Here is a 26,598-nt window from a genome sequence, read left to right as displayed (position 1 = left end):
CACCCATCAAACAATGAACACACACCCTGCTATTGGCACTTTTCTTTTCAGCTCTACGCTCCTAAGCTTTCAGTCTCAGAGTCAAGATCCAAGCAGCATGGCAACAGGGACTACTCACACACTAAAGCTACAAGGACAAAAAGCTCAACAACTTGGTGTCTAGATTCCCACTGTCAGTTCAACAGCTCTAACCCACAGGGAAACCTCTTGGGAAAAACCTTTAAATTCACTGAGACCACCCAAAGTGCCCATCCAAACTTAATTTCTTTGCCAAAGAGAAGAACAAGAAGCTCATTTCAAGAGAAAGGGCATCCCCTCCTCCAAAATCCAAAACATCCAGTGACTGATCCCATACAATGGTGTCAGAACACTCTTACTAGAGGCAGACAGCCTTCCAAAGATGGATACTGACTCAATGACTGTACAAATTGAGGGAGTGCTTCCAAATATGCCGGCACAAGAAGCTGCTGTCGTCCTTGAGCTGCGCGACACAGCTTCTTATCTGCACCTCCAACTCTGGGGCTACGTGCTTTCCTTCCCATGAGAAAGCATTGCCATTCTCCTTCAGGAACTTACCAAGCCAAACTGTATGCCATGTCCTGTACTATGTCCAACAATGGCTCCTGCACAGAAGGGTCTACGACATAAATATCTCTCTGGACTATACCTCCTCATGGTACCTTTAACGCCTGCCCTATTACATTGTCACTATATCTTTTACTTGCCAAGGAAAGGCACTCAGAGTCACTTGGCCTTGCCTTGCCTTTGATGCTGTGGCTAGTCTACTCTTGTTTTGCTTGCTTGCTTATGTGTGCCTTGCCTGGCAAGACCTAGAAAGACCTTCCTTGCTTTGCTTTGCCTTGCCTACCGCTCTTTGCAATGCAAACCAAGTGTAGGTGCAATTGTAGGCAAGTCAAGGGAGAAGCTGACAAGGCTGGAGCCATGAGGGGCAAGCAAATGGAGTGGTAGGTGAGAGAAGGCCCAGAACTTCTAGGCAAGGATGGACATAGGAAGGCCAGGCAGAAACAGGAAGGCCTAGGCAAGGCTAGGTTTCCCTGGAGGAAAGCAGTCAAGTGTGGGCAGGTCAAGTGTGGGCAGGTCAAGTGTGGGCGTAGGCACTGGAGGGAGTGCAAGGCTAGGGAGGCAAGGCAGGGCAAGGCAAGGAAACTTTTGGGTCACCAAGGCAAGACAAATGAGAGGTACATTCAAAGACTGCTGGTACACAAAAGGGGCTAGGACAGACTTCTCTGGCTGGCCTTGATCTCACATGGGCCATCTCTAATCTGCACCTAAAACACTTGGATTACCTGCTTTCCTTGGTATACAAAAGAACTGTCATTCTGGTCCTGAAGCGCAAAGGTGAAATGTGAATTTTATGTCCAAAATTCAAGACATGTAAGGATAGGTGCCAGAAGCAAGCTGCCAGGACAGATGGGTGTGCTTGCACGTGACCTCTTTTGGGCTTCCTCTCACATGCTCCTGAAACGCTGGAGGTACGTGAAAGCCTTGAGAGTCCTAGGACAAGCAGGCAGGGCAAGGCAAGATGAAGAAATTCCGCAAAAAGAGGGGTATTGAATTCCAGGTGGGGGACGAGTGAGCAAGGGAATGCAAGGCAAGGGAGAGGAGAGGTTCAAAGGTAACGCCAAGAAAAGTGGTGGCTTTGCCAGGCAAGACAAAGGAGAGGCAAGCAAGGCAATGAGAGTCCTAGAAGGAGAAGGAAATGAAAGATTGGAGCTGGACAAAGGGGAAGGGAAACTGGACAAAGTGGCAAGGGGGATGGGTGGTGCAAGGCACTGGACTGGTAGGAAGGGCAAGGGAAAGACATGGATGGGTCAGGAAGGAAGAGGAAAACAATGGCCAGGAATGACAAAGAAATGCAAGGTTGGATAGGAAAGGAAAGGCAAGGCAATGTAGGGAAGGGGTAGGCCAGACAATGGGTGTCTTAAGAGGAAAAGTATGCATAGCAAGGCCAAGAGAAAAGCGGTAAAGAAGTTAGCGTGGGGAATAGGTGAGTGTAGCTGAGAAAGAAAGAAAGAAAGTGCCTCATTCCAGTTTGTATGTATGTATGTGTGTGTGAAGTTTGCAGGATGTAAAGCAGAGACTTGATGGTGGAGTGAAAGGATGCTTTTGAATACACGTGGCAAGGTCCAAGCAAACTATTTGTCTTGGCACATCTGTGTCCCATAAACTTCTTAGTTTAGATTCAGACTGTAAGCGGGACAGAGAACACCCCTAAAATTACAGCTGAGCAAGAAAGCAGGTCGCATCAGCATGTTTTAAAGGAAGCAGTTTTTTTGTGTGAGAAGAAAATGGACATATGAGACTCCAGCAGTATCGACGTTCAGCTTAGAAGCAAAGTGCAATGATTCCGTACAAACTCTGAAAATGAAACGCAGCAATAAAAAGGCAATGGGACATGTCAGCGAAAGCTTTGTGGCCAAGCAGGGTGAGATGTTTGAAGCAGAACCACAGTTTGGTTTCACTAAGGATCCATCATGGTGGATTGCAAACATGTGCCAAGACAACACATATTCTGCAGCTGTTGCAGCTCTCCGCAGAAACACTAGCGCTTTCCCTTAGACTCTAAAATGCAGAGAAATGGCCTGCGCAGCGCAGAAGCTATTTGTGCTGCTTGTACACCTCTTCCAACCCCTCAGTGGAAACTATTGCGCCTGCCTTTAGACTCTGAGATCCAGAGAACACAATGGTAGAGGCAGTGGAGAATGGAAGGAGAGAGTGAAGTTTGATGAGTGAGTTTGATGTGACTTATGTGGAGCACGCAGAAAATGTAGCCCCGTACTGGTTTTTACACCTGGAGCCTATTTCTGTAAGACATTTCAGGCGGACATTTTTGATCAAGAAGCCAGAGTGAAAAAATTGACAGCGGGTCTCTCTAGGAAAGAAAAAGCAGCAAGGCGTCGTGTGCCATTTAAATGCTGCTATAAGAAGGGCGTACTTTAGCAGCATCTCTCTTGACACTTCTATCTGTGTAATCTCTAGCTGCTTGGACACCGCGACACTGAAAATAATTGTACTGCAAATACCAAGTTACACAGGGAAAAAGGGTAGGTCAGCAAATGCCTTCTGTCCTGGCACATCTCTCAGTCAGAACTCCAGCTGAAAAATTTTGCTGTAATGATGGACTTTGCCACCTGGAGAGAATTTATATAGTTGGGAAGAAGCATTCAAAGCCCTAGTGCATTTCGTCTATTTTACGGACTGCAAGGGCACTATAAAGGCCAGCACTAGCTTTTTGTTGGACTTTTTCTTTTTGAGTAGCTGCTGGACGTTTTGAAGCGGTTTGGGATCTGCTAGAGTGCAAGGTAATACATAGAGCTTGAGGAAAGTGATATACACATTTTATATCTCCAGGGAGGTGGATGCAGTTCAGTGTGTGCGAGTTACATGTTGAGCAGCTGATCACACAGAAAAGAAGAGGCTGCGCTGCAATTGCCTTTTCATTTGCAGCTTATAAACTGCACAGCCCACAATGAAACAATTCCACTTCCTTCTGTGCTACATACAGGATCACATTCTCTCAGTCTCTAAGAGCCAGGACCCCCAGCGGAGCTCTTCCCTGCGCTGCTCCTACACCAATGAGGCCGGAGCCGCAAACAGCTTGGCTTTTTCCCTGGCACCGGCTGCCAGCGCTCATCAAAATAACCACACGATGGCGCTGTCGACTAACAAAAGAAGGAAACGCACCGAGGCCAGCTCCAAAGGACAGAGCCGAGGTGGAAACGTCCCTGCTCTCAAATTAACTGTGCCAGGAAAAAAAGACTTTGCTGATCTTCCCCCTCCAACTATGCAAACACTTTTGCACCACACTCAAAGGGCAACACGAAATCCTCTGCCCTAACAAACATTTTCACTCTCGCAGAGTCCGGTAACAAACTCAAAGACATCCGCTCAACAAATGTGCCAGCGGAGAGAGAAAGTTCTTTGCTGCCTACAATTTCAGCTTCACCCATCAAACAATGAACACACACCCTGCTATTAGCACTTTTCTTTTCAGCTCTACGCTCCTAAGCTTTCAGTCTCAGAGTCAAGATCCAAGCAGCATGGCAACAGGGACTACTCACACACTAAAGCTACAAGGACAAAAAGCTCAACAACTTGGTGTCTAGATTCCCACTGTCAGTTCAACAGCTCTAACCCACAGGGAAACCTCTTGGGAAAAACCTTTAAATTCACTGAGACCACCCAAAGTGCCCATCCAAACTTAATTTCTTTGCCAAAGAGAAGAACAAGAAGCTCATTTCAAGAGAAATGGCATCCCCTCCTCCAAAATCCAAAACATCCAGTGACTGATCCCATACAATGGTGTCAGAACACTCTTACTAGAGGCAGACAGCCTTCCAAAGATGGATACTGACTCAATGACTGTACAAATTGAGGGAGTGCTTCCAAATATGCCGGCACAAGAAGCTGCTGTCGTCCTTGAGCTGCGCGACACAGCTTCTTATCTGCACCTCCAACTCTGGGGCTACGTGCTTTCCTTCCCATGAGAAAGCATTGCCATTCTCCTTCAGGAACTTACCAAGCCAAGCTGTATGCCATGTCCTGTACTATGTCCAACAATGGCTCCTGCACAGAAGGGTCTACGACATAAATATCTCTCTGGACTATACCTCCTCATGGTACCTTTAACGCCTGCCCTATTACATTGTCACTATATCTTTTACTTGCCAAGGAAAGGCACTCAGAGTCACTTGGCCTTGCCTTGCCTTTGATGCTGTGGCTAGTCTACTCTTGTTTTGCTTGCTTGCTTATGTGTGCCTTGCCTGGCAAGACCTAGAAAGACCTTCCTTGCTTTGCTTTGCCTTGCCTACCGCTCTTTGCAATGCAAACCAAGTGTAGGCGCAATTGTAGGCAAGTCAAGGGAGAAGCTGACAAGGCTGGAGCCATGAGGGGCAAGCAAATGGAGTGGTAGGTGAGAGAAGGCCCAGAACTTCTAGGCAAGGATGGGCATAGGAAGGCCAGGCAGAAACAGGAAGGCCTAGGCAAGGCTAGGTTTCCCTGGAGGAAAGCAGTCAAGTGTGGGCAGGTCAAGTGTGGGCGTAGGCACTGGAGGGAGTGCAAGGCTAGGGAGGCAAGGCAGGGCAAGGCAAGGAAACTTTGGGGTCACCAAGGCAAGACAAATGAGAGGTACATTCAAAGACTGCTGGTACACAAAAGGGGCTAGGACAGACTTCTCTGGCTGGCCTTGATCTCACATGGGCCATCTCTAATCTGCACCTAAAACACTTGGATTACCTGCTTTCCTTGGTATACAAAAGAACTGTCATTCTGGTCCTGAAGCGCAAAGGTGAAATGTGAATTTTATGTCCAAAATTCAAGACATGTAAGGATAGGTGCCAGAAGCAAGCTGCCAGGACAGATGGGTGTGCTTGCACGTGACCTCTTTTGGGCTTCCTCTCACATGCTCCTGAAACGCTGGAGGTACGTGAAAGCCTTGAGAGTCCTAGGAGAAGCAGGCAGGGCAAGGCAAGATGAAGAAATTCCGCAAAAAGAGGGGTATTGAATTCCAGGTGGGGGACGAGTGAGCAAGGGAATGCAAGGCAAGGGAGAGGAGAGGTTCAAAGGTAACGCCAAGAAAAGTGGTGGCTTTGCCAGGCAAGACAAAGGAGAGGCAAGCAAGGCAATGAGAGTCCTAGAAGGAGAAGGAAATGAAAGATTGGAGCTGGACAAAGGGGAAGGGAAACTGGACAAAGTGGCAAGGGGGATGGGTGGTGCAAGGCACTGGACTGGTAGGAAGGGCAAGGGAAAGACATGGATGGGTCAGGAAGGAAGAGGAAAACAATGGCCAGGAATGACAAAGAAATGCAAGGTTGGATAGGAAAGGAAAGGCAAGGCAATGTAGGGAAGGGGTAGGCCAGACAATGGGTGTCTCAAGAGGAAAAGTATGCATAGCAAGGCCAAGAGAAAAGCGGTAAAGAAGTTAGCGTGGGGAATAGGTGAGTGTAGCTGAGAAAGAAAGAAAGAAAGTGCCTCATTCCAGTATGTATGTATGTGTGTGTGAAGTTTGCAGGATGTAAAGCAGAAGAAAGCAGTGACTTTATGGTGGAGTGAAAGGATGCTTTTGAATACACGTGGCAAGGTCCAAGCAAACTATTTGTCTTGGCACATCTGTGTCCCATAAACTTCTTAGTTTAGATTCAGACTGTAAGCGGGACAGAGAACACCCCTAAAATTACAGCTGAGCAAGAAAGCAGGTCGCATCAGCATGTTTTAAAGGAAGCAGTTTTTTTGTGTGAGAAGAAAATGGACATATGAGACTCCAGCAGTATCGACGTTCAGCTTAGAAGCAAAGTGCAATGATTCCATACAAACTCTGAAAATGAAACGCAGCAATAAAAAGGCAATGGGACATGTCAGCGAAAGCTTTGTGGCCAAGCAGGGTGAGATGTTTGAAGCAGAACCACAGTTTGGTTTCACTAAGGATCCATCATGGTGGATTGCAAACATGTGCCAAGACAACACATATTCTGCAGCTGTTGCAGCTCTCCGCAGGAACACTAGCGCTTTCCCTTAGACTCTAAAATGCAGAGAAATGGCCTGCGCAGCGCAGAAGCTATTTGTGCTGCTTGTACACCTCTTCCAACCCCTCAGTGGAAACTATTGCGCCTGCCTTTAGACTCTGAGATCCAGAGAACACAATGGTAGAGGAAGTGGTGGAGAATGGAAGGAGTGAAGTTTGATGAGTGAGTTTGATGTGACTTATGTGGAGCACGCAGAAAATGTAGCCCCGTACTGGTTTTTACACCTGGAGCCTATTTCTGTAAGACATTTCAGGTGGACATTTTTGATCAAGAAGCCAGAGTGAAAAAATTGACAGCGGGTCTCTCTAGGAAAGAACAAGCAGCAAGGCGTCGTGTGCCATTTAAATGCTGCTATAAGAAGGGCGTACTTTAGCAGCATCTCTCTTGACACTTCTATCTGTGTAATCTCTAGCTGCTTGGACACAGCCACACTGAAAATAATTGTACTGCAAATACCAAGTTACACAGGGAAAAAGGGTAGGTCAGCAAATGCCTTCTGTCCTGGCACATCTCTCAGTCAGAACTCCAGCTGAAAAATTTTGCTGTAATGATGGACTTTGCCACTTGGAGAGAATTTATATAGTTGGGAAGAAACATTCAAAGCCCTAGTGCATTTCGTCTATTTTACAGACTGCAAAGGCACTATAAAGGCCAGCACTAGCTTTTTGTTGGACTTTTTCGTTTTGAGTAGCTGCTGGACGTTTTGAAGCGGTTTGGGATCTGCTAGAGTGCAAGGTAATACATAGAGTTTGAGGAAAGTGATATACACATTTTATATCTCCAGGGAGGTGGATGCAGTTCAGTGTGTGCGAGTTACATGTTGAGCAGCTGATCACACAGAAAAGAAGAGGCTGCGCTGCAATTGCCTTTTCATTTGCAGCTTATAAACTGCACAGCCCACAATGAAACAATTCCACTTCCTTCTGTGCTACATACAGGATCACATTCTCTCAGTCTCTAAGAGCCAGGACCCCCAGCGGAGCTCTTCCCTGCGCTGCTCCTACACCAATGAGGCCGGAGCCGCAAACAGCTTGGCTTTTTCCCTGGCACCGGCTGCCAGCGCTCATCAAAATAACCACACGATGGCGCTGTCGACTAACAAAAGAAGGAAACGCACCGAGGCCAGCTCCAAAGGACAGAGCCGAGGTGGAAACGTCCCTGCTCTCAAATTAACTGTGCCAGGAAAAAAAGACTTTGCTGATCTTCCCCCTCCAACTATGCAAACACTTTTGCACCACACTCAAAGGGCAACACGAAATCCTCTGCCCTAACAAACATTTTCACTCTCGCAGAGTCCGGTAACAAACTCAAAGACATCCGCTCAACAAATGTGCCAGCGGAGAGAGAAAGTTCTTTGCTGCCTACAATTTCAGCTTCACCCATCAAACAATGAACACACACCCTGCTATTAGCACTTTTCTTTTCAGCTCTACGCTCCTAAGCTTTCAGTCTCAGAGTCAAGATCCAAGCAGCATGGCAACAGGGACTACTCACACACTAAAGCTACAAGGACAAAAAGCTCAACAACTTGGTGTCTAGATTCCCACTGTCAGTTCAACAGCTCTAACCCACAGGGAAACCTCTTGGGAAAAACCTTTAAATTCACTGAGACCACCCAAAGTGCCCATCCAAACTTAATTTCTTTGCCAAAGAGAAGAACAAGAAGCTCATTTCAAGAGAAATGGCATCCCCTCCTCCAAAATCCAAAACATCCAGTGACTGATCCCATACAATGGTGTCAGAACACTCTTACTAGAGGCAGACAGCCTTCCAAAGATGGATACTGACTCAATGACTGTACAAATTGAGGGAGTGCTTCCAAATATGCCGGCACAAGAAGCTGCTGTCGTCCTTGAGCTGCGCGACACAGCTTCTTATCTGCACCTCCAACTCTGGGGCTACGTGCTTTCCTTCCCATGAGAAAGCATTGCCATTCTCCTTCAGGAACTTACCAAGCCAAGCTGTATGCCATGTCCTGTACTATGTCCAACAATGGCTCCTGCACAGAAGGGTCTACGACATAAATATCTCTCTGGACTATACCTCCTCATGGTACCTTTAACGCCTGCCCTATTACATTGTCACTATATCTTTTACTTGCCAAGGAAAGGCACTCAGAGTCACTTGGCCTTGCCTTGCCTTTGATGCTGTGGCTAGTCTACTCTTGTTTTGCTTGCTTGCTTATGTGTGCCTTGCCTGGCAAGACCTAGAAAGACCTTCCTTGCTTTGCTTTGCCTTGCCTACCGCTCTTTGCAATGCAAACCAAGTGTAGGCGCAATTGTAGGCAAGTCAAGGGAGAAGCTGACAAGGCTGGAGCCATGAGGGGCAAGCAAATGGAGTGGTAGGTGAGAGAAGGCCCAGAACTTCTAGGCAAGGATGGGCATAGGAAGGCCAGGCAGAAACAGGAAGGCCTAGGCAAGGCTAGGTTTCCCTGGAGGAAAGCAGTCAAGTGTGGGCAGGTCAAGTGTGGGCGTAGGCACTGGAGGGAGTGCAAGGCTAGGGAGGCAAGGCAGGGCAAGGCAAGGAAACTTTTGGGTCACCAAGGCAAGACAAATGAGAGGTACATTCAAAGACTGCTGGTACACAAAAGGGGCTAGGACAGACTTCTCTGGCTGGCCTTGATCTCACATGGGCCATCTCTAATCTGCACCTAAAACACTTGGATTACCTGCTTTCCTTGGTATACAAAAGAACTGTCATTCTGGTCCTGAAGCGCAAAGGTGAAATGTGAATTTTATGTCCAAAATTCAAGACATGTAAGGATAGGTGCCAGAAGCAAGCTGCCAGGACAGATGGGTGTGCTTGCACGTGACCTCTTTTGGGCTTCCTCTCACATGCTCCTGAAACGCTGGAGGTACGTGAAAGCCTTGAGAGTCCTAGGAGAAGCAGGCAGGGCAAGGCAAGATGAAGAAATTCCGCAAAAAGAGGGGTATTGAATTCCAGGTGGGGGACGAGTGAGCAAGGGAATGCAAGGCAAGGGAGAGGAGAGGTTCAAAGGTAACGCCAAGAAAAGTGGTGGCTTTGCCAGGCAAGACAAAGGAGAGGCAAGCAAGGCAATGAGAGTCCTAGAAGGAGAAGGAAATGAAAGATTGGAGCTGGACAAAGGGGAAGGGAAACTGGACAAAGTGGCAAGGGGGATGGGTGGTGCAAGGCACTGGACTGGTAGGAAGGGCAAGGGAAAGACATGGATGGGTCAGGAAGGAAGAGGAAAACAATGGCCAGGAATGACAAAGAAATGCAAGGTTGGATAGGAAAGGAAAGGCAAGGCAATGTAGGGAAGGGGTAGGCCAGACAATGGGTGTCTCAAGAGGAAAAGTATGCATAGCAAGGCCAAGAGAAAAGCGGTAAAGAAGTTAGCGTGGGGAATAGGTGAGTGTAGCTGAGAAAGAAAGAAAGAAAGTGCCTCATTCCAGTATGTATGTATGTGTGTGTGAAGTTTGCAGGATGTAAAGCAGAAGAAAGCAGTGACTTTATGGTGGAGTGAAAGGATGCTTTTGAATACACGTGGCAAGGTCCAAGCAAACTATTTGTCTTGGCACATCTGTGTCCCATAAACTTCTTAGTTTAGATTCAGACTGTAAGCGGGACAGAGAACACCCCTAAAATTACAGCTGAGCAAGAAAGCAGGTCGCATCAGCATGTTTTAAAGGAAGCAGTTTTTTTGTGTGAGAAGAAAATGGACATATGAGACTCCAGCAGTATCGACGTTCAGCTTAGAAGCAAAGTGCAATGATTCCATACAAACTCTGAAAATGAAACGCAGCAATAAAAAGGCAATGGGACATGTCAGCGAAAGCTTTGTGGCCAAGCAGGGTGAGATGTTTGAAGCAGAACCACAGTTTGGTTTCACTAAGGATCCATCATGGTGGATTGCAAACATGTGCCAAGACAACACATATTCTGCAGCTGTTGCAGCTCTCCGCAGGAACACTAGCGCTTTCCCTTAGACTCTAAAATGCAGAGAAATGGCCTGCGCAGCGCAGAAGCTATTTGTGCTGCTTGTACACCTCTTCCAACCCCTCAGTGGAAACTATTGCGCCTGCCTTTAGACTCTGAGATCCAGAGAACACAATGGTAGAGGAAGTGGTGGAGAATGGAAGGAGTGAAGTTTGATGAGTGAGTTTGATGTGACTTATGTGGAGCACGCAGAAAATGTAGCCCCGTACTGGTTTTTACACCTGGAGCCTATTTCTGTAAGACATTTCAGGTGGACATTTTTGATCAAGAAGCCAGAGTGAAAAAATTGACAGCGGGTCTCTCTAGGAAAGAACAAGCAGCAAGGCGTCGTGTGCCATTTAAATGCTGCTATAAGAAGGGCGTACTTTAGCAGCATCTCTCTTGACACTTCTATCTGTGTAATCTCTAGCTGCTTGGACACAGCCACACTGAAAATAATTGTACTGCAAATACCAAGTTACACAGGGAAAAAGGGTAGGTCAGCAAATGCCTTCTGTCCTGGCACATCTCTCAGTCAGAACTCCAGCTGAAAAATTTTGCTGTAATGATGGACTTTGCCACTTGGAGAGAATTTATATAGTTGGGAAGAAACATTCAAAGCCCTAGTGCATTTCGTCTATTTTACAGACTGCAAAGGCACTATAAAGGCCAGCACTAGCTTTTTGTTGGACTTTTTCGTTTTGAGTAGCTGCTGGACGTTTTGAAGCGGTTTGGGATCTGCTAGAGTGCAAGGTAATACATAGAGTTTGAGGAAAGTGATATACACATTTTATATCTCCAGGGAGGTGGATGCAGTTCAGTGTGTGCGAGTTACATGTTGAGCAGCTGATCACACAGAAAAGAAGAGGCTGCGCTGCAATTGCCTTTTCATTTGCAGCTTATAAACTGCACAGCCCACAATGAAACAATTCCACTTCCTTCTGTGCTACATACAGGATCACATTCTCTCAGTCTCTAAGAGCCAGGACCCCCAGCGGAGCTCTTCCCTGCGCTGCTCCTACACCAATGAGGCCGGAGCCGCAAACAGCTTGGCTTTTTCCCTGGCACCGGCTGCCAGCGCTCATCAAAATAACCACACGATGGCGCTGTCGACTAACAAAAGAAGGAAACGCACCGAGGCCAGCTCCAAAGGACAGAGCCGAGTTGGAAACGTCCCTGCTCTCAAATTAACTGTGCCAGGAAAAAAAGAATTTGCTGATCTTCCCCCTCCAAGTGTGCAAACACTTTTGCACCACACTCAAAGGGCAACACGAAATCCTCTGCCCTAACAAACATTTTCACTCTCGCAGAGTCCGGTAACAAACTCAAAGACATCCGCTCAACAAATGTGCCAGCGGAGAGAGAAAGTTCTTTGCTGCCTACAATTTCAGCTTCACCCATCAAACAATGAACACACACCCTGCTATTAGCACTTTTCTTTTCAGCTCTACGCTCCTAAGCTTTCAGTCTCAGAGTCAAGATCCAAGCAGCATGGCAACAGGGACTACTCACACACTAAAGCTACAAGGACAAAAAGCTCAACAACTTGGTGTCTAGATTCCCACTGTCAGTTCAACAGCTCTAACCCACAGGGAAACCTCTTGGGAAAAACCTTTAAATTCACTGAGACCACCCAAAGTGCCCATCCAAACTTAATTTCTTTGCCAAAGAGAAGAACAAGAAGCTCATTTCAAGAGAAATGGCATCCCCTCCTCCAAAATCCAAAACATCCAGTGACTGATCCCATACAATGGTGTCAGAACACTCTTACTAGAGGCAGACAGCCTTCCAAAGATGGATACTGACTCAATGACTGTACAAATTGAGGGAGTGCTTCCAAATATGCCGGCACAAGAAGCTGCTGTCGTCCTTGAGCTGCGCGACACAGCTTCTTATCTGCACCTCCAACTCTGGGGCTACGTGCTTTCCTTCCCATGAGAAAGCATTGCCATTCTCCTTCAGGAACTTACCAAGCCAAGCTGTATGCCATGTCCTGTACTATGTCCAACAATGGCTCCTGCACAGAAGGGTCTACGACATAAATATCTCTCTGGACTATACCTCCTCATGGTACCTTTAACGCCTGCCCTATTACATTGTCACTATATCTTTTACTTGCCAAGGAAAGGCACTCAGAGTCACTTGGCCTTGCCTTGCCTTTGATGCTGTGGCTAGTCTACTCTTGTTTTGCTTGCTTGCTTATGTGTGCCTTGCCTGGCAAGACCTAGAAAGACCTTCCTTGCTTTGCTTTGCCTTGCCTACCGCTCTTTGCAATGCAAACCAAGTGTAGGCGCAATTGTAGGCAAGTCAAGGGAGAAGCTGACAAGGCTGGAGCCATGAGGGGCAAGCAAATGGAGTGGTAGGTGAGAGAAGGCCCAGAACTTCTAGGCAAGGATGGGCATAGGAAGGCCAGGCAGAAACAGGAAGGCCTAGGCAAGGCTAGGTTTCCCTGGAGGAAAGCAGTCAAGTGTGGGCAGGTCAAGTGTGGGCGTAGGCACTGGAGGGAGTGCAAGGCTAGGGAGGCAAGGCAGGGCAAGGCAAGGAAACTTTGGGTCACCAAGGCAAGACAAATGAGAGGTACATTCAAAGACTGCTGGTACACAAAAGGGGCTAGGACAGACTTCTCTGTCTGGCCTTGATCTCACATGGGCCATCTCTAATCTGCACCTAAAACACTTGGATTACCTGCTTTCCTTGGTATACAAAAGAACTGTCATTCTGGTCCTGAAGCGCAAAGGTGAAATGTGAATTTTATGTCCAAAATTCAAGACATGTAAGGATAGGTGCCAGAAGCAAGCTGCCAGGACAGATGGGTGTGCTTGCACGTGACCTCTTTTGGGCTTCCTCTCACATGCTCCTGAAACGCTGGAGGTACGTGAAAGCCTTGAGAGTCCTAGGAGAAGCAGGCAGGGCAAGGCAAGATGAAGAAATTCCGCAAAAAGAGGGGTATTGAATTCCAGGTGGGGGACGAGTGAGCAAGGGAATGCAAGGCAAGGGAGAGGAGAGGTTCAAAGGTAACGCCAAGAAAAGTGGTGGCTTTGCCAGGCAAGACAAAGGAGAGGCAAGCAAGGCAATGAGAGTCCTAGAAGGAGAAGGAAATGAAAGATTGGAGCTGGACAAAGGGGAAGGGAAACTGGACAAAGTGGCAAGGGGGATGGGTGGTGCAAGGCACTGGACTGGTAGGAAGGGCAAGGGAAAGACATGGATGGGTCAGGAAGGAAGAGGAAAACAATGGCCAGGAATGACAAAGAAATGCAAGGTTGGATAGGAAAGGAAAGGCAAGGCAATGTAGGGAAGGGGTAGGCCAGACAATGGGTGTCTCAAGAGGAAAAGTATGCATAGCAAGGCCAAGAGAAAAGCGGTAAAGAAGTTAGCGTGGGGAATAGGTGAGTGTAGCTGAGAAAGAAAGAAAGAAAGTGCCTCATTCCAGTATGTATGTATGTGTGTGTGAAGTTTGCAGGATGTAAAGCAGAAGAAAGCAGTGACTTTATGGTGGAGTGAAAGGATGCTTTTGAATACACGTGGCAAGGTCCAAGCAAACTATTTGTCTTGGCACATCTGTGTCCCATAAACTTCTTAGTTTAGATTCAGACTGTAAGCGGGACAGAGAACACCCCTAAAATTACAGCTGAGCAAGAAAGCAGGTCGCATCAGCATGTTTTAAAGGAAGCAGTTTTTTTGTGTGAGAAGAAAATGGACATATGAGACTCCAGCAGTATCGACGTTCAGCTTAGAAGCAAAGTGCAATGATTCCGTACAAACTCTGAAAATGAAACGCAGCAATAAAAAGGCAATGGGACATGTCAGCGAAAGCTTTGTGGCCAAGCAGGGTGAGATGTTTAAAGCAGAACAACAGTTTGGTTTCACTAAGGATCCATCATGGTGGATTGCAAACATGTGCCAAGACAACACATATTCTGCAGCTGTTGCAGCTCTCCGCAGGAACACTAGCGCTTTCCCTTAGACTCTAAAATGCAGAGAAATGGCCTGCGCAGCGCAGAAGCTATTTGTGCTGCTTGTACACCTCTTCCAACCCCTCAGTGGAAACTATTGCGCCTGCCTTTAGACTCTGAGATCCAGAGAACACAATGGTAGAGGAAGTGGTGGAGAATGGAAGGAGAGAGTGAAGTTTGATGAGTGAGTTTGATGTGACTTATGTGGAGCACGCAGAAAATGTAGCCCCGTACTGGTTTTTACACCTGGAGCCTATTTCTGTAAGACATTTCAGGTGGACATTTTTGATCAAGAAGCCAGAGTGAAAAAATTGACAGCGGGTCTCTCTAGGAAAGAACAAGCAGCAAGGCGTCGTGTGCCATTTAAATGCTGCTATAAGAAGGGCGTACTTTAGCAGCATCTCTCTTGACACTTCTATCTGTGTAATCTCTAGCTGCTTGGACACAGCCACACTGAAAATAATTGTACTGCAAATACCAAGTTACACAGGGAAAAAGGGTAGGTCAGCAAATGCCTTCTGTCCTGGCACATCTCTCAGTCAGAACTCCAGCTGAAAAATTTTGCTGTAATGATGGACTTTGCCACTTGGAGAGAATTTATATAGTTGGGAAGAAACATACAAAGCCCTAGTGCATTTCGTCTATTTTACAGACTGCAAAGGCACTATAAAGGCCAGCACTAGCTTTTTGTTGGACTTTTTCGTTTTGAGTAGCTGCTGGACGTTTTGAAGCGGTTTGGGATCTGCTAGAGTGCAAGGTAATACATAGAGTTTGAGGAAAGTGATATACACATTTTATATCTCCAGGGAGGTGGATGCAGTTCAGTGTGTGCGAGTTACATGTTGAGCAGCTGATCACACAGAAAAGAAGAGGCTGCGCTGCAATTGCCTTTTCATTTGCAGCTTATAAACTGCACAGCCCACAATGAAACAATTCCACTTCCTTCTGTGCTACATACAGGATCACATTCTCTCAGTCTCTAAGAGCCAGGACCCCCAGCGGAGCTCTTCCCTGCGCTGCTCCTACACCAATGAGGCCGGAGCCGCAAACAGCTTGGCTTTTTCCCTGGCACTGGCTGCCAGCGCTCATCAAAATAACCACACGATGGCGCTGTCGACTAACAAAAGAAGGAAACGCACCGAGGCCAGCTCCAAAGGACAGAGCCGAGTTGGAAACGTCCCTGCTCTCAAATTAACTGTGCCAGGAAAAAAAGAATTTGCTGATCTTCCCCCTCCAAGTGTGCAAACACTTTTGCACCACACTCAAAGGGCAACACGAAATCCTCTGCCCTAACAAACATTTTCACTCTCGCAGAGTCCGGTAACAAACTCAAAGACATCCGCTCAACAAATGTGCCAGCGGAGAGAGAAAGTTCTTTGCTGCCTACAATTTCAGCTTCACCCATCAAACAATGAACACACACCCTGCTATTAGCACTTTTCTTTTCAGCTCTACGCTCCTAAGCTTTCAGTCTCAGAGTCAAGATCCAAGCAGCATGGCAACAGGGACTACTCACACACTAAAGCTACAAGGACAAAAAGCTCAACAACTTGGTGTCTAGATTCCCACTGTCAGTTCAACAGCTCTAACCCACAGGGAAACCTCTTGGGAAAAACCTTTAAATTCACTGAGACCACCCAAAGTGCCCATCCAAACTTAATTTCTTTGCCAAAGAGAAGAACAAGAAGCTCATTTCAAGAGAAAGGGCATCCCCTCCTCCAAAATCCAAAACATCCAGTGACTGATCCCATACAATGGTGTCAGAACACTCTTACTAGAGGCAGACAGCCTTCCAAAGATGGATACTGACTCAATGACTGTACAAATTGAGGGAGTGCTTCCAAATATGCCGGCACAAGAAGCTGCTGTCGTCCTTGAGCTGCGCGACACAGCTTCTTATCTGCACCTCCAACTCTGGGGCTACGTGCTTTCCTTCCCATGAGAAAGCATTGCCATTCTCCTTCAGGAACTTACCAAGCCAAGCTGTATGCCATGTCCTGTACTATGTCCAACAATGGCTCCTGCACAGAAGGGTCTACGACATAAATATCTCTCTGGACTATACCTCCTCATGGTACCTTTAACGCCTGCCCTATTACATTGTCACTATATCTTTTACTTGCCAAGGAAAGGCACTCAGAGTCACTTGGCCTTGCCTTGCCTTTGATGCTGTGGCTAGTCTACTCTTGTTTTGCTTGCTTGCTTATGTGTGCCTTGCCTGGCAAGACCTAGAAAGACCTTCCTTGCTTTGCTTTGCCTTGCCTACCGCTCTTTGCAATGCAAACCAAGTGTAGGCGCAATTGTAGGCAAGTCAAGGGAGAAGCTGACAAGGCTGGAGCCATGAGGGGCAAGCAAATGGAGTGGTAGGTGAGAGAAGGCCCAGAACTTCTAGGCAAGGATGGGCATAGGAAGGCCAGGCAGAAACAGGAAGGCCTAGGCAAGGCTAGGTTTCCCTGGAGGAAAGCAGTCAAGTGTGGGCAGGTCAAGTGTGGGCAGGTCAAGTGTGGGCGTAGGCACTGGAGGGAGTGCAAGGCTAGGGAGGCAAGGCAGGGCAAGGCAAGGAAACTTTGGGGTCACCAAGGCAAGACAAATGAGAGGTACATTCAAAGACTGCTGGTACACAAAAGGGGCTAGGACAGACTTCTCTGGCTGGCCTTGATCTCACATGGGCCATCTCTAATCTGCACCTAAAACACTTGGATTACCTGCTTTCCTTGGTATACAAAAGAACTGTCATTCTGGTCCTGAAGCGCAAAGGTGAAATGTGAATTTTATGTCCAAAATTCAAGACATGTAAGGATAGGTGCCAGAAGCAAGCTGCCAGGACAGATGGGTGTGCTTGCACGTGACCTCTTTTGGGCTTCCTCTCACATGCTCCTGAAACGCTGGAGGTACGTGAAAGCCTTGAGAGTCCTAGGAGAAGCAGGCAGGGCAAGGCAAGATGAAGAAATGCAGCAAAAAGAGGCGTATTGAATTCCAGGTGGGGGACGAGTGAGCAAGGGAATGCAAGGCAAGGGAGAGGAGAGGTTCAAAGGTAACGCCAAGAAAAGTGGTGGCTTTGCCAGGCAAGACAAAGGAGAGGCAAGCAAGGCAATGAGAGTCCTAGAAGGAGAAGGAAATGAAAGATTGGAGCTGGACAAAGGGGAAGGGAAACTGGACAAAGTGGCAAGGGGGATGGGTGGTGCAAGGCACTGGACTGGTAGGAAGGGCAAGGGAAAGACATGGATGGGTCAGGGAGGAAGAGGAAAACAATGGCCAGGAATGACAAAGAAATGCAAGGTTGGATAGGAAAGGAAAGGCAAGGCAATGTAGGGAAGGGGTAGGCCAGACAATGGGTGTCTTAAGAGGAAAAGTATGCATAGCAAGACCAAGAGAAAAGCGGTAAAGAAGTTAGCGTGGGGGATAGGTGAGTGTAGCTGAGAAAGAAAGAAAGAAAGAAAGTGCCTCATTCCAGTTTGTATGTATGTATGTGTGTGTGAAGTTTGCAGGATGTAAAGCAGAGACTTGATGGTGGAGTGAAAGGATGCTTTTGAATACACGTGGCAAGGTCCAAGCAAACTATTTGTCTTGGCACATCTGTGTCCCATAAACTTCTTAGTTTAGATTCAGACTGTAAGCGGGACAGAGAACACCCCTAAAATTACAGCTGAGCAAGAAAGCAGGTCGCATCAGCATGTTTTAAAGGAAGCAGTTTTTTTGTGTGAGAAGAAAATGGACATATGAGACTCCAGCAGTATCGACGTTCAGCTTAGAAGCAAAGTGCAATGATTCCATACAAACTCTGAAAATGAAACGCAGCAATAAAAAGGCAATGGGACATGTCAGCGAAAGCTTTGTGGCCAAGCAGGGTGAGATGTTTGAAGCAGAACCACAGTTTGGTTTCACTAAGGATCCATCATGGTGGATTGCAAACATGTGCCAAGACAACACATATTCTGCAGCTGTTGCAGCTCTCCGCAGAAACACTAGCGCTTTCCCTTAGACTCTAAAATGCAGAGAAATGGCCTGCGCAGCGCAGAAGCTATTTGTGCTGCTTGTACACCTCTTCCAACCCCTCAGTGGAAACTATTGCGCCTGCCTTTAGACTCTGAGATCCAGAGAACACAATGGTAGAGGAAGTGGTGGAGAATGGAAGGAGAGAGTGAAGTTTGATGAGTGAGTTTGATGTGACTTATGTGGAGCACGCAGAAAATGTAGCCCCGTACTGGTTTTTACACCTGGAGCCTATTTCTGTAAGACATTTCAGGTGGACATTTTTGATCAAGAAGCCAGAGTGAAAAAATTGACAGCGGGTCTCTCTGGGAAAGAAAAAGCAGCAAGGCATCGTGTGCCATTTAAATGCTGCTATAAGAAGGGCGTACTTTAGCAGCATCTCTCTTGACACTTCTATCTGTGTAATCTCTAGCTGCTTGGACACAGCCACACTGAAAATAATTGTACTGCAAATACCAAGTTACACAGGGAAAAAGGGTAGGTCAGCAAATGCCTTCTGTCCTGGCACATCTCTCAGTCAGAACTCCAGCTGAAAAATTTTGCTGTAATGATGGACTTTGCCACCTGGAGAGAATTTATATAGTTGGGAAGAAGCATTCAAAGCCCTAGTGCATTTCGTCTATTTTACGGACTGCAAGGGCACTATAAAGGCCAGCACTAGCTTTTTGTTGGACTTTTTCTTTTTGAGTAGCTGCTGGACGTTTTGAAGCGGTTTGGGATCTGCTAGAGTGCAAGGTAATACATAGAGTTTGAGGAAAGTGATATACACATTTTATATCTCCAGGGAGGTGGATGCAGTTCAGTGTGTGCGAGTTACATGTTGAGCAGCTGATCACACAGAAAAGAAGAGGCTGCGCTGCAATTGCCTTTTCATTTGCAGCTTATAAACTGCACAGCCCACAATGAAACAATTCCACTTCCTTCTGTGCTACATACAGGATCACATTCTCTGAGTCTCTAAGAGCCAGGACCCCCAGCGGAGCTCTTCCCTGCGCTGCTCCTACACCAATGAGGCCGGAGCCGCAAACAGCTTGGCTTTTTCCCTGGCACCGGCTGCCAGCGCTCATCAAAATAACCACACGATGGCGCTGTCGACTAACAAAAGAAGGAAACGCACCGAGGCCAGCTCCAAAGGACAGAGCCGAGTTGGAAACGTCCCTGCTCTCAAATTAACTGTGCCAGGAAAAAAAGAATTTGCTGATCTTCCCCCTCCAAGTGTGCAAACACTTTTGCACCACACTCAAAGGGCAACATGAAATCCTCTGCCCTAACAAACATTTTCACTCTCGCAGAGTCCGGTAACAAACTCAAAGACATCCGCTCAACAAATGTGCCAGCGGAGAGAGAAAGTTCTTTGCTGCCTACAATTTCAACTTCACCCATCAAACAATGAACACACACCCTGCTATTGGCACTTTTCTTTTCAGCTCTACGCTCCTAAGCTTTCAGTCTCAGAGTCAAGATCCAAGCAGCATGGCAACAGGGACTACTCACACACTAAAGCTACAAGGACAAAAAGCTCAACAACTTGGTGTCTAGATTCCCACTGTCAGTTCAACAGCTCTAACCCACAGGGAAACCTCTTGGGAAAAACCTTTAAATTCACTGAGACCACCCAAAGTGCCCATCCAAACTTAATTTCTTTGCCAAAGAGAAGAACAAGAAGCTCATTTCAAGAGAAAGGGCATCCCCTCCTCCAAAATCCAAAACATCCAGTGACTGATCCCATACAATGGTGTCAGAACACTCTTACTAGAGGCAGACAGCCTTCCAAAGATGGATACTGACTCAATGACTGTACAAATTGAGGGAGTGCTTCCAAATATGCCGGCACAAGAAGCTGCTGTCGTCCTTGAGCTGCGCGACACAGCTTCTTATCTGCACCTCCAACTCTGGGGCTACGTGCTTTCCTTCCCATGTGTCGTGGTTTTGAACTAGTAATTAACAAAAAGGGGAAAAAGAATTATTTATTTCTTGCTGTGAGATATGGATTAAAATAAGAGCAAACCAGGTATAAAACTTAAAAGGAATAAAGAAAAGTTTATTGACAAACTACAAGAATTAGAACACCAGAATAAACTTTTAGAAAAAACCTTTTCATTTCTCACTGCTCACTATTCTTTCGTTCACATGACAACAGAGATAAAAACTTTATAATTTTGATGGTTTAAACAGTTCTAGTTTTCTTATAGTCTTTTCCTCAGTTTCTGTAGAGAAACAGAAGTTCTTTTCTGTTAATTTATGGAGTTTGTCACAAGAAAACTATTTTTGTTATAGTTTTTCGTTTCTCTGATATCAGTTGTTCAGAGTTACTGTTATTAAAGCCCACCCCTCCCATTCCACATCACTCTGAAAATGTGTTATGGGTCATGAGTTTGAAGATAGCATTTTTAAGGATAAGTTAGTCAAAGGCAAAAAAGTATTCTTCATCTGCTTCTGTGAGCTTCACTAAGAAACAGTTTTTCTCATTGCCTCTCAAGGCTTCAAATTTCTCAGCACTTCACTATACCACAATTACTTCACTTTTTACTCAAATTTACACTTTGAACACCTTATTCCTCTCCATACTCTATTATGAATTAAAGGGGTTTTTTTCAAGACTTTATTGTCCATCTCCATAGTTTTAACAGAAAGATATTTCAGCTTAATTAAAGCATCTTCTTAGTTCTCTACCTTTCTTGAAGTCTCTTTTCTTTCTTGCCACTAGTAGTTTATAAAGTCTCTTTTCATGTTGATTACTCTCTTTTTCTCTCTCTGGATGAAAATATTAATTCGCAAGTTTCATCTGGATAAGAAAGAGTTAAAATCTTGCCCAGGCTTTTGTAGATAGTTCTGTGATCTCTGCCGGAGCAGCAGCTGGAGCTGTCTTCGATAGAAGATTCTTCATGGCTGCTCTGCAGTGTGGTTACTGTCTCAGCCTGCTGCAGGTCCAGAGCTTTTCTTCTTTACTCGGCAGTTTTCTAGTAAATTCTATCACAGCAAAACCTGCAGCTATGCCAGGAACCGGCCTGGCCCGGCTCAGCCCGGGGCAAGCCCCCCGCCGGTCCCCATCTCCCGGCCGAGAGAACGACAGGCCCAGCCCGGCCCCCCAACAAGGCCGCATGGCCTGGGCAGGGAACGGGAGGCTTGGAGCTCCGCCACCCTTCACAGCCAAGAAACAAAGAGCACCACAGACTTCTGGTTGGACACTTTAAGGTGGGGTTCACAAGTTGATTCTACTTTTCAATGGCTAAAACTGCTGTCAATTCTCCGCAATGACCGATAATTGGTCAAGAGAAAAGACTCCCAGGAGACCTCAGCAACTTTAACTTTCTTAAAGGTAAACTAACCCCATGGCACCATGAGAAAGCATTGCCATTCTCCTTCAGGAACTTACCAAGCCAAGCTGTATGCCATGTCCTGTACTATGTCCAACAATGGCTCCTGCACAGAAGGGTCTACGACATAAATGTCTCGCTGGACTATATCTCCTCATGGTACCTTTAACGCTTGCCCTATTACATTGTCACTATATCTTTTACTTGCCAAGGAAAGGCACTCAGAGTCACTTGGCCTTGCCTTGCCTTTGATGCTGTGGCTAGTCTACTCTTGTTTTGCTTGCTTGCTTATGTGTGCCTTGCCTGGCAAGACCTAGAAAGACCTTCCTTGCTTTGCTTTGCCTTGCCTACCGCTCTTTGCAATGCAAACCAAGTGTAGGCGCAATTGTAGGCAAGTCAAGGGAGAGGCTGACAAGGCTGGAGCCATGAGGGGCAAGCAAATGGAGTGGTAGGTGAGAGAAGGCCCAGAACTTCTAGGCAAGGATGGGCATAGGAAGGCCAGGCAGAAACAGGAAGGCCTAGGCAAGGCTAGGTTTCCCCGGAAGAAAGCAGTAGGCAGGTCAAGTGTGGGCGTAGGCACTGGAGGGAGTGCAAGGCTAGGGAGGCAAGGCAGGGCAAGGCAAGGAAACTTTTGGGTCACCAAGGCAAGACAAATGAGAGGTACATTCAAAGACTGCTGGTACACAAAAGGGGCTAGGACAGACTTCTCTGTCTGGCCTTGATCTCACATGGGCCATCTCTAATCTGCACCTAAAACACTTGGATTACCTGCTTTCCTTGGTATACAAAAGAACTGTCATTCTGGTCCTGAAGCGCAAAGGTGAAATGTGAATTTTATGTCCAAAATTCAAGACATGTAAGGATAGGTGCCAGAAGCAAGCTGCCAGGACAGATGGGTGTGCTTGCACGTGACCTCTTTTGGGCTTCCTCTCACATGCTCCTGAAACGCTGGAGGTACGTGAAAGCCTTGAGAGTCCTAGGAGAAGCAGGCAGGGCAAGGCAAGATGAAGAAATGCAGCAAAAAGAGGGGTATTGAATTCCAGGTGGGGGACGAGTGAGCAAGGGAATGCAAGGCAAGGGAGAGGAGAGGTTCAAAGGTAACGCCAAGAAAAGTGGTGGCTTTGCCAGGCAAGACAAAGGAGAGGCAAGCAAGGCAATGAGAGTCCTAGAAGGAGAAGGAAATGAAAGATTGGAGCTGGACAAAGGGGAAGGGAAACTGGACAAAGTGGCAAGGGGGATGGGTGGTGCAAGGCACTGGACTGGTAGGAAGGGCAAGGGAAAGACATGGATGGGTCAGGAAGGAAGAGGAAAACAATGGCCAGGAATGACAAAGAAATGCAAGGTTGGATAGGAAAGGAAAGGCAAGGCAATGTAGGGAAGGGGTAGGCCAGACAATGGGTGTCTCAAGAGGAAAAGTATGCATAGCAAGGCCAAGAGAAAAGCGGTAAAGAAGTTAGCGTGGGGAATAGGTGAGTGTAGCTGAGAAAGAAAGAAAGAAAGTGCCTCATTCCAGTATGTATGTATGTGTGTGTGAAGTTTGCAGGATGTAAAGCAGAAGAAAGCAGTGACTTGATGGTGGAGTGAAAGGATGCTTTTGAATACACGTGGCAAGGTCCAAGCAAACTATTTGTCTTGGCACATCTGTGTCCCATAAACTTCTTAGTTTAGATTCAGACTGTAAGCGGGACAGAGAACACCCCTAAAATTACAGCTGAGCAAGAAAGCAGGTCGCATCAGCATGTTTTAAAGGAAGCAGTTTTTTTGTGTGAGAAGAAAATGGACATATGAGACTCCAGCAGTATCGACGTTCAGCTTAGAAGCAAAGTGCAATGATTCCGTACAAACTCTGAAAATGAAACGCGGCAATAAAAAGGCAATGGGACATGTCAGCGAAAGCTTTGTGGCCAAGCAGGGTGAGATGTTTGAAACAGAACCACAGTTTGGTTTCACTAAGGATCCATCATGGTGGATTGCAAACATGTGCCAAGACAACACATATTCTGCAGCTGTTGCAGCTCTCCGCAGGAACACTAGCGCTTTCCCTTAGACTCTAAAATGCAGAGAAATGGCCTGCGCAGCGCAGAAGCTATTTGTGCTGCTTGTACACCTCTTCCAACCCCTCAGTGGAAACTATTGCGCCTGCCTTTAGACTCTGAGATCCAGAGAACACAATGGTAGAGGCAGTGGAGAATGGAAGGAGAGAGTGAAGTTTGATGAGTGAGTTTGATGTGACTTATGTGGAGCACGCAGAAAATGTAGCCCCGTACTGGTTTTTACACCTGGAGCCTATTTCTGTAAGACATTTCAGGTGGACATTTTTGATCAAGAAGCCAGAGTGAAAAAATTGACAGCGGGTCTCTCTAGGAAAGAAAAACCAGCAAGGCGTCGTGTGCCATTTAAATGCTGCTATAAGAAGGGCGTACTTTAGCAGCATCTCTCTTGACACTTCTATCTGTGTAATCTCTAGCTGCTTGGACACAGCCACACTGAAAATAATTGTACTGCAAATACCAAGTTACACAGGGAAAAAGGGTAGGTCAGCAAATGCCTTCTGTCCTGGCACATCTCTCAGTCAGAACTCCAGCTGAAAAATTTTGCTGTAATGATGGACTTTGCCACTTGGAGAGAATTTATATAGTTGGGAAGAAACATACAAAGCCCTAGTGCATTTCGTCTATTTTACAAACTGCAAAGGCACTATAAAGGCCAGCACTAGCTTTTTGTTGGACTTTTTCGTTTTGAGTAGCTGCTGGACGTTTTGAAGCGGTTTGGGATCTGCTAGAGTGCAAGGTAATACATAGAGTTTGAGGAAAGTGATATACACATTTTATATCTCCAGGGAGGTGGATGCAGTTCAGTGTGTGCGAGTTACATGTTGAGCAGCTGATCACACAGAAAAGAAGAGGCTGCGCTGCAATTGCCTTTTCATTTGCAGCTTATAAACTGCACAGCCCACAATGAAACAATTCCACTTCCTTCTGTGCTACATACAGGATCACATTCTCTCAGTCTCTAAGAGCCAGGACCCCCAGCGGAGCTCTTCCCTGCGCTGCTCCTACACCAATGAGGCCGGAGCCGCAAACAGCTTGGCTTTTTCCCTGGCACCGGCTGCCAGCGCTCATCAAAATAACCACACGATGGCGCTGTCGACTAACAAAAGAAGGAAACGCACCGAGGCCAGCTCCAAAGGACAGAGCCCAGTTGGAAACGTCCCTGCTCTCAAATTAACTGTGCCAGGAAAAAAAGACTTTGCTGATCTTCCCCCTCCAAGTGTGCAAACACTTTTGCACCACACTCAAAGGGCAACACGAAATCTTCTGCCCTAACAAACATTTTCACTCTCGCAGAGTCCGGTAACAAACTCAAAGACATCCGCTCAACAAATGTGCCAGCGGAGAGAGAAAGTTCTTTGCTGCCTACAATTTCAGCTTCACCCATCAAACAATGAACACACACCCTGCTATTGGCACTTTTCTTTTCAGCTCTACGCTCCTAAGCTTTCAGTCTCAGAGTCAAGATCCAAGCAGCATGGCAACAGGGACTACTCACACACTAAAGCTACAAGGACAAAAAGCTCAACAACTTGGTGTCTAGATTCCCACTGTCAGTTCAACAGCTCTAACCCACAGGGAAACCTCTTGGGAAAAACCTTTAAATTCACTGAGACCACCCAAAGTGCCCATCCAAACTTAATTTCTTTGCCAAAGAGAAGAACGAGAAGCTCATTTCAAGAGAAAGGGCATCCCCTCCTCCAAAATCCAAAACATCCAGTGACTGATCCCATACAATGTTGTCAGAACACTCTTACTAGAGGCAGACAGGCTTCCAAAGATGGATACTGACTCAATGACTGTACAAATTGAGGGAGTGCTTCCAAATATGCCGGCACAAGAAGCTGCTGTCGTCCTTGAGCTGCGCGACACAGCTTCTTATCTGCACCTCCAACTCTGGGGCTACGTGCTTTCCTTCCCATGAGAAAGCATTGCCATTCTCCTTCAGGAACTTACCAAGCCAAGCTGTATGCCATGTCCTGTACTATGTCCAACAATGGCTCCTGCACAGAAGGGTCTACGACATAAATATCTCGCTGGACTATACCTCCTCATGGTACCTTTAACGCCTGCCCTATTACATTGTCACTATATCTTTTACTTGCCAAGGAAAGGCACTCAGAGTCACTTGGCCTTGCCTTGCCTTTGATGCTGTGGCTAGTCTACTCTTGTTTTGCTTGCTTGCTTATGTGTGCCTTGCCTGGCAAGACCTAGAAAGACCTTCCTTGCTTTGCTTTGCCTTGCCTACCGCTCTTTGCAATGCAAACCAAGTGTAGGCGCAATTGTAGGCAAGTCAAGGGAGAAGCTGACAAGGCTGGAGCCATGAGGGGCAAGCAAATGGAGTGGTAGGTGAGAGAAGGCCCAGAACTTCTAGGCAAGGATGGGCATAGGAAGGCCAGGCAGAAACAGGAAGGCCTAGGCAAGGCTAGGTTTCCCTGGAGGAAAGCAGTCAAGTGTGGGCAGGTCAAGTGTGGGCGTAGGCACTGGAGGGAGTGCAAGGCTAGGGAGGCAAGGCAGGGCAAGGCAAGGAAACTTTTGGGTCACCAAGGCAAGACAAATGAGAGGTACATTCAAAGACTGCTGGTACACAAAAGGGGCTAGGACAGACTTCTCTGGCTGGCCTTGATCTCACATGGGCCATCTCTAATCTGCACCTAAAACACTTGGATTACCTGCTTTCCTTGGTATACAAAAGAACTGTCATTCTGGTCCTGAAGCGCAAAGGTGAAATGTGAATTTTATGTCCAAAATTCAAGACATGTAAGGATAGGTGCCAGAAGCAAGCTGCCAGGACAGATGGGTGTGC

The sequence above is a fragment of the Poecile atricapillus genome, chromosome W, assembly GCF_030490865.1.
Source record: "Poecile atricapillus isolate bPoeAtr1 chromosome W, bPoeAtr1.hap1, whole genome shotgun sequence".
Lineage (NCBI taxonomy): Eukaryota > Metazoa > Chordata > Aves > Passeriformes > Paridae > Poecile > Poecile atricapillus.
The sequence above is the reverse complement of the archived record's forward strand: the minus strand, read 5'-3'. Positions refer to the sequence as shown.